The 13,385-nt window shown below is 50.4% G+C and overlaps 1 protein-coding gene across 1 annotated transcript in view; it reads right to left on the bottom strand.

Moving 5' to 3' along the window:
• Myo1d (myosin ID) overlaps positions 1 to 13,385 on the bottom strand; it is a 289,429-nt gene that overhangs the window by 2,363 nt on the left and 273,681 nt on the right. The window lies entirely within an intron of this gene.

Here is a 13,385-nt window from a genome sequence, read left to right as displayed (position 1 = left end):
AGAGTGGCACTGAGCTGTGTGCTGTGGCCAGCAGGGGCTGGCAAAGCAGAGGACTGTTCATTCCAGGGAACCCAGTGTGCCCATGGACCAGGGAGGTGGATGTGGTTGAGCCACTCGCCACCAGGGCTGGATGCACTGAGTCATCTGGGCTTTGGGTGTCTCAGGAGAAAGACTGTCAGGGCTCTGAATCATGACAATTACCCCTGATTAGCAAGAGGGAGACCAGGAATCCCCATCCCCTCAAGGAAATGCCCGCCTTGAATCCACCTAGCGCTATGCCATGGAGCCCAGCTGTCAAAAGTGAGTCTGAGATGTGAAGTGGATAAATAAATTAATTAATGAAAAAAAACCCTGGGTCTGAGGCTGAGTCCTGGGGTACAGTAGGCCTGTGATCCCAGTGACTTAGGTAGTAGTGTTAGGAGGACAGTAAGTTCAAGGCTAGCCTGAGCAACTTACCGACATCTTGTCTCAAACTAAGAGCTGGGAAAGTGCCAGAGATAGGGTGGCTCAGTGGTAGAGCACCTGCCTCGTGTGTGTGTGTGTGTGTGTGTGTGTGTGTGTGTGTGTACCAGAGTTCAATCCCTAGAGCCACCCAGTCAAAGCAGGTCTGAGCTGACCTCTACCCTGTGAAGAATGTTCCCACAGATTGGAGATGGTCCCCATGGCCTGGCTGCTTCAGAATAGGCGGGTGGATGGTATCTCTCTTCCTATCCACCAGGAGAGCCACAGGACACTTGGGGACAGTGTGCTGTGCTCTCCCTGCTGTGGAATGGGAGCCCTCACCTCTAGCAACGCACACTGTGCTCAGTGTACTCGAGCTGCTTCTTGCTTTAAAAACTGAGAAACTTGTAAGTAGGCCGGCGCCTAGTGTGTGCACACAGCAGCCTGTTCCTCTGACGCTGCCCTCAGCTTGTGCTGCTTCAGCTGGGAGGAGAGAGAGGCTCGCTGTTTTAGGAGCTTCCGGTTAGGATGGGCTCCTTCGCTGTTGCTGCTGAGGCCGCACATCAGGGAACATCTCAACCCCGCTGCTCTCCTCAGGCTGAGGGAGCTCCCAGCACTGACTGATGAGTATTCAATGGCAGTGTAGGAAGCAGGGGGTTGAGGCCAGCGCGCCCGGGCCCCACCCAGCCTAAACAAGAGTTCCCTGTACTTGCCAGAGCACTGGCTGGTCCAGAAGACCCAGTTGCTAAGGCAGATGATCAGGCTGCATGACCTGGCATCATGGTGTCCAGGGACACTTGGTGGCTCATCCCACAGAAGGCCCCAGAGTTGGAGAAGCTGAGGTGCCGATTCCTACCTGCCTCCATAGCCATGATCGGAGATAGCAAATGGGACAGGAGAGACACGTAGGCATTAAGTACCAAACACTTAATGTCCTGTCAGCCACTGCTAGAATCTGGGCTCAACAGTTATATTTAACTAGAGTTGGACAAAAATAGCAGAGCCCATCAGAGGCAGTGACTCAGGCTCTTTCCCATTCCCTCGGAGTCAAGGGGCTCGGCAGGTTAGATACGTGGCCCTTGGCTGCAGTAGGTTGCATGTGGGTTCCCTGTGGCTTCACACTGGCCCATAGAAGGAACAGTACCTACTCTAGAAATGCCTCTGAACAAGATGGTTCCCAAGCTTGGTCGGCCTCCCTGCCGCTCCTGTCAACCCAGGACTTCTGTGTCCAGCTCTACTTAAGTCCTTTGGGGGCCAGAAAAGGAGAGAACTGGAAGGTACCATCGTGCCCTCCTCTCTTGCTAGGGCTGGTAGAGCAGGGTACACATTGGATTCTCTCAGGTTCTCTGCAAATAGCTCCTAGAGGGGTTCATTCAGTGTCATCCTGAAAACCTGCCATGTGGAGAACCTGCCATGTTCCCGTGCTGCTGCTGATAGAAGCCTTCTCAGCCGAGTCTTGGCCAGAGTGTCATCAGCCACAACCTTCCTTTTCTTTTGGGTGTTTGGAGAACTGCTCTAATTTTGGTGTGGGCCTGAGAGAGGCAGGAAGAGCATCCCAGGAGCTGGTAGGACTTCATCTGAAAAGCAGAGCTTTGGTGTCACAGGGTTAAGAGGCCACAGACTCGCCTGCTCTCCTTCTCTTCCCCCTTTTGTCCCAGTCAGACAGTCAGTCATAAGCATGGTGGAGTGAATGCTACCTGGGACAGGAAGCAGATAGAAGGGAGGAGGGGGACAGTCCTGTTTCTCAGGAACCTTCCAGCAAAGAGCCTCCCATACCCTAGGAGGCCCACACACAAGTTAAGGCCCCTGAGGCTGGCCTCCTTCCCTTCCAGAGGGTGCTGCTGTTGGAGGAAGGCAGGGAACCAGGGACTTGGGCTGTTGTGCACTGTGTGTTGTGCAGACAGCTTGGGGCCCCTCTTTCTCTGGCCTGTGGTGGTTCCCTACCTCCCAAGGAGGACCTTTCTCTCTGACCCAGGAAGGTGCTGGGCTCCTCTCCCTCTCATGGGTGGTGCTGGCCTTCAGCCTACCCCAGGGAGCTTGCTTAGAGTGACTGCGTCCTGGTCCTCTGGTGACACGGGAGGCAGTCACAGAAAGGCAAGGTACAAACCTAAGGAGAAACTTTCCCTTGCCGCCGCCCCTACCCACAGCTGCAGATTCTGTCTGTGTCAAACCCTGACCTCTCAATCCCAGCATTGATCTCGATGGAGTAAGAAGCGATTAGGACACATTGGGGAAGAAAGGCCACCATGCCTCCACACCCCTCCCTCTTCTTCCTTCTGAGATGTGATCTCACTCTATATAGGTCAGGCTGACCTTGAACCCGCGTCTTCGCTTCCTGTTACAGGTATCCACCACTGTACTCCTCCACTCACTGTCCTAGATTCCTGGGTGGGGCACTCTACGCCCAGGAGGCCACCTTTGATTCATTTGGGATCTTTAAATTCAAGACTAGGGCTACAGGCCTGGATTCCGGTCCTATTGGCTCTTGGGCTTGGGCCCCTGTGAGATGTCTCTTAGAGCCATAAAGTACACGTGAGAATCTCTTCCTCACCTACTCTGCGGTGAGGACAGGTGAAGAGTTATTTCATCATTATCATCATCACCACCACCATCATCATTCTGCCATCTGCATCCAGCTTGTACCCAATATTTACCTTGAGGCACTGAGCCCCAGAAATACAGAAAAGAAGCGGACAATTGAAGACAGGGTCTTTTCCATCTTCTTGGATCTGCAGTCTAAATGCACAGAGGCTATTTAGAAAGATCTGAGCCCTGTCGTGGGAAGTGGGCACTATCCAGAGGAAGGCTTACTTCTTTAGTCAAGTGCTAAGAGCCCCCGAGAAGTGGTGGGGGAGCCCATGGCTTGTGCTCTCCGCACATGTTCCTATAACTCACGAGGCTCATAACCACTGCCTGCTGCTGTTCTGAGCAGCCCCCTGCCTAATGATGTAGACCTTGGGCATTCTCAGCTTGTTTCAACCTGACAGGTACCCTTATGCTACATGCATGGATGTGCTTTCTGTCTTTGACCTACAGGTTGTTGGAGAGTGAGGGGTCTCCGAGGACCTGAACACTGTGGGGCTCCCTGTACAAATGGACAATTCTAGCCAGGTCATTATTTCTGGGCTTGCTGGGTTAGCATGCCACCACAGGCTTCAGTCCCCCCATACTGTAGACAGCCCCTGCCAGCATACCCATAGTTAGTTACTCTTGCTTCAAAATGAAGGGGACACTGTGCTCAACTGGCTGTGGTCCTCCTAGGCCCGAAACACCCACTCAAGAAACTCATTCCAGAGGCAAAGTAGTCAGATGGCTTGTGGAATGGGAGAGTCCCAGGAGGCAGGCAGCTCCTCAGAAAAAAAAGTACTTGGTGTTGTCACTGTGAGAAATGGGATGTCTGTTCCCAGGCTCCTGGTGTTTCGTTTTTTCCCTTGGCCCAGCCCTGAATGACCTGGTGTCCAACCATCTTTGGGAGGTTGCTGTAGGGTTAGGAAGAAGTGGGGCTTGACAGAGCAGCTGTAGAGGTCACTGCTTGCCACCCACACACCACACAAGAAGGGGAAAGCCTGGCTCTAGCGTCACAATGCCCCAGCATACTAAACAATCACGACATGGCTGGCCCAGCAACGACACCATTCCACCCCCAGGGGTTCTGACAAGACTTGCGTAAATCGGTTTTAATGGCAGAAGCGTTTACCAAAGGCAGAGGCAGCCTTCTTGTCCATCAGTGGTTGAATGGATCAGCAAAGCGTGGGATATCTATTCAGGATATTACTGTCCAATGGACTCGTCCGGAAAAGCAGTAACATATCAATACAGGGTAATAAACTTTGAAAGACGCCAGCTCCAACAGGCCACATACTGTAAGACTCCATTACAGGAACTATACCCACTATACACAGCAACAGGGATAGAGTAGCTGTTGCGAGGGAGTCAGGGAGGGCGGGGTGGCAGGGCTGCTTAGGTTTCCTTTTGGAGTGGTAGAAGTATTCTAGAAGTAGACAGAGGTGGTGGCTGTGTAACACTGTCCACGGCAGACGAGATGCTCAGTGTTTCTACAGTACGGTGCAGAGGATAAAAAGGAGAAAACAGGGAAGTGCTTTCCTTTCCTTTATTTTGTTCGTTTGTTTATTTTGAGATAGGGTTTCTCTATGTATCCCTGGCTGTGTGCTACCACCGCCCAGCTTTTGGGGATGGTCTTAAGTTCTGTCAAAATGACTGAAGTATAGTAAGACTGAACATGTTGGCTCATGAGTGAGACTCTGTCTCAAAACAACAACCAAACCAGCAAGAGGCTTTGTGAGGCTCTGGAGCTGGGGCAGTCCTAGCAGGCACAGGAGACTGGGTGCTGTGGGGCAGAGAGCAGGGACCCGACTCTGTCCTGAGCCCCGGCACACACTGGGGTCTTTATAGTGTCAGAGTTCTTCCCTCGTTTTAACAGAGAACAGAGATGGAGACAGGGTGTCTCCCTCTGATGATGTGCCAAGCCAAGTGACAGCTGCTGAGGGAGGCCGGCTGTGGGGGGAGGGGCCTTCACTCCCCAGATTCTGTTACGGATTGAGTGGCTCAGCAAATTGTGGTATTTGGGGACTTTCATCTCCTGTCATCTGTTCTCAGCCATCATTGCAGGCAAATGGCTCCTATCCAGTGACTTTCCTTCCTTTCTCACTTAGACTCCCCTCTTCTGCTCATTAGAGCTGCCACAGTGTGAGAGGACATGGTCCCAGTGTTAGCCGTGTGCCCACAGGCATTGCACACAAGGGGACGACCACATATGTCCAGGAGTTGAATCAGCCTGAAAGAATGTCCCTCCTTGGTCAGGCCCATGGTCATCTGGGAAATGCAGTCTCTAGACTGAAGCCAACCCAAGAAAGTGACCTAAGAGGTTGCAGGCAGCCTGGCCTGGTCAGCATGGAAGGGAGGTCCATTTCTGGGACTTTGGGAGAGATGGAAGTGCCCCTGTGAAGGTAGTGAGTACTCTCTGCTGTCGGGTCACAAGACATGGGCTGTAGAGAGATGCTCATAGAGATGAAACATGTCTCCCATGCTGTGCACTGACCCCAGAGCCACACCTCACTGGATGTCACTTGTTCTAGCTCACACTGAGGGCTGGATGCCTGTAGCTCTTTTCAGTGTGTTCTGCTTCAGGAAGCAGCTTCCCCTGCTGATGCTGAGCCTCAGAGGGTAGCTCTTTCAAAATCCTGCTGGGGAAGTGCTGCTTCTGTTTTGGCCAGGGTTACATCACAGCTGCTCCTAAAGTGAGCTGAGGAGTCTGGTCCTGTGTAGGCTGGAGGCAGTGGTGCTACACTTCCTGTCTGTGTAGCTGCTAAGGGATGAGGCAAAACCTTACAGTAGTCATGAAACAGTGGAAACCCTAGGGCCTCGATCATGGGCAGGGTCTCCTTCGCCCTGGCCTGAGCTGCTCTGGTGTATAGACTCAGGCAGGGAGGCTCGCTCTACCATCTCTGTGCCCTTCTTTCTCCTTAAATGCTTCCACATCCCATCTCTTCCCTGCCTAATTGACTGTGCACACTGAGTACACTCTATCCAGAGCAGCGGCTCTCAACCTTCTGATACTTCTACCCTTTAACACAGTTCTTCATGCTGTGGTGACCCCTAACCATAAAACTGTTTTCATTGCTACTCCATTAACTGTCATTTTGCTACTGTTATGAACTGCAATGTAAATATTTTTGGAGACAGAGACTTGCTGAAGCCGTCTTGACCTACAGGCTGAGAGTCTAGAGAGTGCATGCCCAAGAGCCAGCCCTTGCATCCTATGCTGGGCACGGACCATACGGAAAAGGCCTGGTCATGGTGGCTGAGTGAATGTCCCCAAGGAGGTAGCATCTGGGCTGAGTCTAAGGATGAACAGGGCTCTTGCAAGAGCCTTCCTGGCTTTATTTTCTCATTCTTAATTATTGCTGCATGTCCATTAGATGTTGTGTTTACCACAGAGTGGTGATACCCACCCATGTGGTTTAATGACAGATAATAATGTAATCACTGTCCCCATTCAAGTATGAGGTTCTAGCACATTCTTAGCCACTTCTGAGAGATCCTCAGTACTCCACACACAACTGAGTTTTCACGTGAGGAATGGGGAGCACACACTCTTGGCCTCGACCCTTGTCAAACCTGTCAGGAGTCCAGTCTAGACATTCCCCTCACACAGGCCGACAGGTGGGAGTCAGCTCGGCCTCCTCCGCCTCCACTGTCTACCCAGACCAGAGCCAGTTCTCCAGACTGCTCTGTCTCAGCCTCTCCTAGTGACCACAGTGGCCTGACTGGTTTCTGTCTTCTCTGCCCCACACCCTGCTTGCTTCACACACATTCCACACGTGCACATCCTCTGCTGTGAGAAGAGTCTGGAACAGGCTCCCAGGGGCCTGCCTCTCCCTGCTGCCATTCACTCTCCCTTTCCCTCATTCCTCCCAGCGCTGAAGCCAGGTCACAGGCCCAGGGGATCTGCGCAGACTGGACTGTGGAGCTCTGTTGTGCTTTTCCTAGAATGGGACAGGCCCAGCAAGCCAACCTCCTGCATGTGGCTCAGTGCTTTGGGGCTCTACAGAGCGCGTGGGAGCCACAGGGGGATGAATGTTAAAGGAACAAAAAGACAGCCTCCTTCAGGTGGCAGGGGTAAGGGACAGACCTGCAGCAAGAGTGGAAGGCCAGGCTGGGGCCCCCAAAGTGCAGGCATCTGGGTCTAGAGGGACTGGGGCAGCAGAACAAGTGAGCAGGGAAACAGACCACACAGTTCATGGGAGTGAGGCTCTTCTCAGCCATAGGGAACACGCCTAACTGGTGGCTCAAGAGTCTGGGAAGCAGCATTCACAAGGGTTTGATCCCTAGCACTGAAACAAGACAATGTTGAGCTGAAATCCTGGATGCCAACAACATGGAAGACAGTGAGGTATCCCATTGAACTTTTTTTGGGAAGATAGGAAGGAGGGTGACTTCTGTCTTCCTTCACAGGAGCACAGGTGAGAAGACTGAACTAAGCAAGAGGCTATGTTTGAAGGAATGTGGGAGGGTTACATGGATGTGTACAGGGAGGAAGGGGAAGGAAGAGATGTAATTATAACCTCAAAAATAAAACATATTATCTATAAATCACACACACACACACACACACACACACACACACACATATAACTTTAAAACTGGGCCAACAAAGTAGTTCAGTAGGTAAAAGTGCTTGCTGGGAATCCTAGACGATCTGAGTTCAGTTCCCAGAATACACATGGTAGAAGGAGAAAACTGACTTCTTTAACATGCACATATATGTGAAAACATACAAATAAATTCACTTTAAAAAATACACAACCACACAGAATATTCATAGATAATCTTGAATATATAAATGCGTTAAACTATACAAATGGATAAATTAGTCAAGTAGATAAACAGTTTAATGAGGTCTCTCAGGTAGATCTAACAAAATATAACTACAAACTCCTTAAAGAGACATATAAATCACAGTGGTTGGGTTGGAGGAAAAGCTCAGTGGTTAGAGCCCTGGCTTGTCTACAAGAGCCAGGTTCAGTTCCCAGGACCCACATGGCAGACCACAACTCTCTGTAACACCTGATCCAGAGGATCCAGTGGTTTCTTCTCATCTTTGTAGGCACCACAAACACGCATGATGTACATATATGTAATATTGGTAAAAAGAAGTCTATAAATGTAATCAAACCAAATAATTATGCTAGGGACTGTCCCAAATTAACTGTCTTGACCTTAAACGTGTTTAGAGGCATACACTCTCCCACTAGGCTGTACCCCAAGCCAAAAGTTGCGCCTTGACCAGAGACACATAGCTTGCTCACTGTCTCTCTACTGTGCTGACTCTGAGCTGGACATTGTGGGAGCCGTGAGAACACACACTTCTGCGTCCCTCACTCAGCCCACCCACTAAGAGCAGCAGAGTACACTAGAGTAGTATAAACAGTGGACCTGGACAGCCTCACGACAGGGGGCGCATTCCACTTCAGAAGCAAGGCCACGAGTACAGAACAGAGGCAAGACTCAAACCTGGTGACCCAGGCTGGAGTTTTAACTTTTGAATATGATGTCACTATCATCCGTGCCCCTGAGCAGCTGGCACTAGTTACTGTGCATGCCTTATCAAAAGTGCCCGCTCGAGTGTCTGATACAGATTAGGGGCACACCAGTGTGTGGAGTGATAGGTTTTATGACATGATAAAGAGAGCAGCTGCAGCTAAACCAACTGTGAGACAGTAGCCAGAAGGTGAGGCCAGCGCCTATGCAACCTTCATGTTGAGCTGTTGATCGGGAAGATGGGAGTGGGAGAGCCATCAGATCCAAGTGTGGGCCCAGAAGTGGCCAGGGGAGGTATGTGTGCACTTCTGGCACCTTGCTCTGTACAAGGAGATGTTTATATATAATGTGACTAAGAGGCACAAGGAACACTCACTATTTAAGGTGCCTTTTGAGCTTTGGAGGGCCCTTCTGTAAAGTATACCTACTTGCCCTATAAACCTTAATGCCCAGAGATGCCTGGTTTTAAAGGAGATTCTAAGGGAGATAAAAGTATCTGGGAGGATGGAGAACATGTGAATGGCTCCAGCAGCAAGGCCAAGTAAAGGTCTCTCAGATGCCGGGCAAGTACCCCACCAATGGTCATTGCATGCAGCAGGACTCATGGGGTTTGGAACATGACGTCGATGAATACGTCGTTCTTATATCCTGAGGGTTAATGGAGATGAGTGGACCCTGGGTCTCTATAAATTTCTCAGAGTGTTATAAATACTTCCAATGGCTGCTGGTTAGGTGCTTGGAAGCATGTTAGGGGTCTTGGGGTAGGGACTGGAAATCATTCACTTATTAAAGGCTTATCCTGTAGTAGGCACTGCATTAAACACTGTACATGCGTCATCTCATTTAATCCCTCCCAAAGCTGTCATGAAAGCCTGCCATTACCTTCCCTTTACAGAGGAGGAAGTTGCAGAAGCTCATGTCAAGTAACTTCTCAAAGCTGGGAAATGGCATGCCCAGAGTATCTGCTCACCAGGCACTTCCAACTACCCTTCTGTTCGTCTGCACTTGAGTGCTGTCTTAGCCATGTGCAGAGCATGGCCCAAGCCCTGGTGAGTCACAGGGAAAAACACTTGCATCTGTAACTGGGGTTGGACACTGACCTGCAGCCATGACCCTGCAGTGGCCTGATCACCTCTCTTCCTTTCTCTGCTGGGTGTTGTTCCTTCCAAACCTCGGCCACTAGACAAATGCTTCTGGGCTGGTGCCGGGCTGTCAGAGGGGGTGCTCTCCTGGTGTGTGGAGAGCTTGTGTGCAGTCTCTGATTTCCTAGGGTACCTTTCCTTCCTTTTCAGTGCTGGGACTAAACCTGGGCCCTTGCATGCTAGGCAAGCCCTCTCCACTGAGCTCCACATCCAGCCCCTCAGGACACACTTTGTCTTCCCAGGTGGAGTGCCTGGGAAGACCATTGCTCTGTAGATATTCCTGGGTGCTCTTTCCGTCAACTAAAAGGTAAAGGTTCCTGTTCTGTGTGTATCCCAGCAGCCCTGCTCTGCCCCAGCAAGGTGGATGCAGATGTGTCCTCGAGGTTGCATCCACCCTGGGGTGGTCAGTGGGGCAGTGGCTCTGATTTATCCCTGTTCCAATCAGAGTTACAGGTGTGGGAATGTCCCATTTTAACTTTAGAGTATATTACTTTCTCAAGGCTCATGACTGCCTCTCCCAAGATGGCCAAATCAGTGCCATGTATTAGGGATAACGCAACCCTTCAAAGCCAAACTACCAAGATGCAATAGCAGCACAACTCTCTTGGATACAAGCAACACTACCATCCAGAAGCAACAAAGCAACAAAGCAAACCTTTGCTACCAGAGAAAAGAACACCAGCCTAGTGGGCCACAGCCCAGTGTGCAGGTCTGCGGGGCTTCAGCTCATTCTTAAGAAGCTTGCGTCCATGGGTAGCAGCTCCTCCTTCCAACTTTACATCTTTCTATGTTTTTGTTGTAATGTCTTGAGGAATTTATTTTCTATCTGTTTGAGAAGTGGTTTTCATCTTTGCTGTACTGTTTTTTTTTTTAACATCTTTGCTGTTTCCTGCTTACATTTCTGCTTCTCCTTTTTTGACACTTCTGCTCACAGCACCTCCACAGTGAGCACCATCTGTGTACAGTGGTATCTATTTTCTGTCCACATCCTTAATGAAGGTGCTAAAAAACACTAGATGGGCTGGGCAGTGGTGGCACACACCTTTAATCCCAGCACTTGGGAGGCAGAGGCAGGTGGATTTCTGAGTTTGAGGCCAGCCTGGTCTACAGAGTGAGTTCCAGGACAGCCAGGTCTACACAGAGAAACCCTGTCTCGAAAAACCAAACCAAACCAAACCAAACCAAACCAAACCAAACCAAACCAAACCAAACCAAACCAAACCAAACCAAACACTAGATGGAACCTGACCAGCACCCACGGTCTCCTCTGGACTGACATCTCAGTGGCCTGTCAGGAATAGTGCTACAGGAGTTATGTCCACCATTGGTCAGAGTCTGAGACTTCACAGGAAGCCTGTTGAGTCCCAGTCCCTGCCACCTGAGTATATTTAAAACAGTTCACATACACTAGGACAAATACACTAGGACAGAGATATTAAAAAAAAAAAAACACTTGCCAAGAGAACAGATAATACTTTTTACTGGGCCCAGGTTAAAGGATGGTAGTTTTGAACAAGGTTGGGAACTAGGAACAAAATAAGTTTGCTAGGAACTTAGGGGTTCTCGGCAGTCTTTTGTTTAGTTTCTCCTTTGTGAGACAGGTTCTCACTATGCAGTCCAGGCTGACTTCAACCTTGTGACCCTCTGGATTCAGACTCCCAGGCACTGGTTGAGTACGGTCTGGCCAACCTGCTCTATACAGTGAGACAAGAGCTCTTTCTTCTTCAGAAGCTCACAATCTGTGGTGGGAGGCAGACAGGCAACAGAGAATTCTCATGGAGGGTGCCACCCCACCACAGCCATAGGAGTCTAGGAATCGTGCTAAGGACCCCGTGGCTTTATCGGCAGATACATCTTCCCATTAACTTAGGTTATGGTGAGAGGGAGAAATCAGGGCCTGTTCTGTACCAGCCTCCCTATGGGCATGGATTGAGATGCAGCTACGGAGGTGGGTGCCACACACACCGAGCCTGGTGTGCCAGGGCTGATGGTGACTCACTCGCTAGTCACTAATAACATCCCTCAACTTCCAACTCCCCCTCTCCCCTGGAGCTTGGCTGGACCTCCCCTGCCCTCAGGAGGGGGCTGAGGATTTAGCTGGTGAGTCCAGGCTCACACATGTTTGGGAGGTCATGGTAGAGATTCATCTAGCCAGGTTGGCAGGCAGCTGAGAGGTGAGACGTCCAGGCGGAATCTATGGGCAATGAGAATCCTCCAGGGATGATCTCGAGTAGAGAAGGGAGGGAATGCTTATTCTCTTCTGCTGCTCACCACTATCTGAGTTCTTGGCTGTCTTATGCCCTTCCCTGGCTTCTACCTCCTGAGAAAGCTCTCTGGGAGAAGGGGACCTTGTGCCAAAAGGGTGCCTGACATACAGTTAGTTTTCAACAGAATCACCAACCCAGGGATTGACAGAGACAAGACAATAATATGGAAATAGGTGAATGGGCACTTGGAGGGAGGCAGACCAATTAGGAGACAAGTTGGGAGAGAGGGCCAAGGTCACTGAGAGGGCAAGACACCAACAGAAAGATGCCTAAAAGGGAGGGCGTGGCAGGTGTTGGGATCTAAAGTTAGTCATGGCTCCAGACCTTCAGTTTGGGTGGTGGTGAGGGAGCTAGAGAGAAGAGTGCTGGCCTTGGTTGGGAGAGTGCTGAGGACAGCTCTGGAAAATCCACAGGGTTTCACTATGCATCATGCAGACCCAGGTGTACACAGAACCCACACCTTTCTCCCTTATGGGAAGAGGTATGACTCAGGCAGCTGCATCTCACGGAAGGACTGCCTCCCTGTGTTTTAAGTAATCCCTTAGAAAGACAGCATAAGATATTATAGTGGCCTGTGCTGTATATGAAAGGTAGGGCGGAGTGTGTTGGCACATCTGTAATCCTACCAACCGCTCAGAATGTGGATGTAGGAGGATCAGGGATTTATAGTCATCCTTAGATACACAGTAAGTTCAAAGCCAGCCAAGGCTACATGAGACCATGTCCCAAGAAAACAGCCTGGTCTACAGAATGAGTTCTAGGACAGGGCTACACAGAGACCCTGGGGGGTGGGGGAAGGAATGGAGGGAGAGAGGGAGAGAGAGGGGGAGGGAGTAGGGGGAAGAAACTGCAGGTAGGGCCTGTGCCCTCAGTCACCTGGTGGTGGCCACTTCTGTCCTTTTCAAACTCTTATAGATTTCAAACTTGGTTTAGATGTGTGTACGTGTGTGTGTGTGTGTGTGTGTGTGTGTGTGTGTGTGCCTGTGGAGGCCAAAGGCTGGTGTTACAAGCAGCTCCCTGAGGAGTGCTGGGAACCGAACACAGGTCCTCTGCAAGGCCAATCATTGAACTCCTTTCCCAGTTTGGGATTTTCAATATTGGTCATTTGCACTATTTTGTTGAGTTTTGGTTTTTGTTGAGATAGCATCTCCCTATGTTGCATTGCCTGGAACTTGCTACATAGACCAGGCTGGTGTCGGATTCATCGCCTGACTTTGTCTCCTGAGTTCTGGGACTAAAGGTGTGTGCCATCACCATGTGCTAAGCATTTATCTGAACGTGTCTGAGCATTAAAAACCCTGCTTCCAGAAGTGACAGGATAGTTTCGAAGGAAGAAGAGGAGGGAAGGTGGTATAATGCCTGCTTTACAAGGTTATCCAAGATTGTGGCGGATCTGGAGGACTTTGGAGGCTATATGATAATCAGCTAGTTATGATTCCGTGGAAGACAGTTCAAGTCTCTATTTAAGGGCTGC

The sequence above is a fragment of the Grammomys surdaster genome, unplaced genomic scaffold (genome assembly GCF_004785775.1).
Source record: "Grammomys surdaster isolate TR1022 unplaced genomic scaffold, NIH_TR_1.0 126278, whole genome shotgun sequence".
Taxonomy (NCBI): Eukaryota; Metazoa; Chordata; class Mammalia; order Rodentia; family Muridae; genus Grammomys; species Grammomys surdaster.
This window is presented reverse-complemented; position numbering and strand designations above follow the sequence as displayed.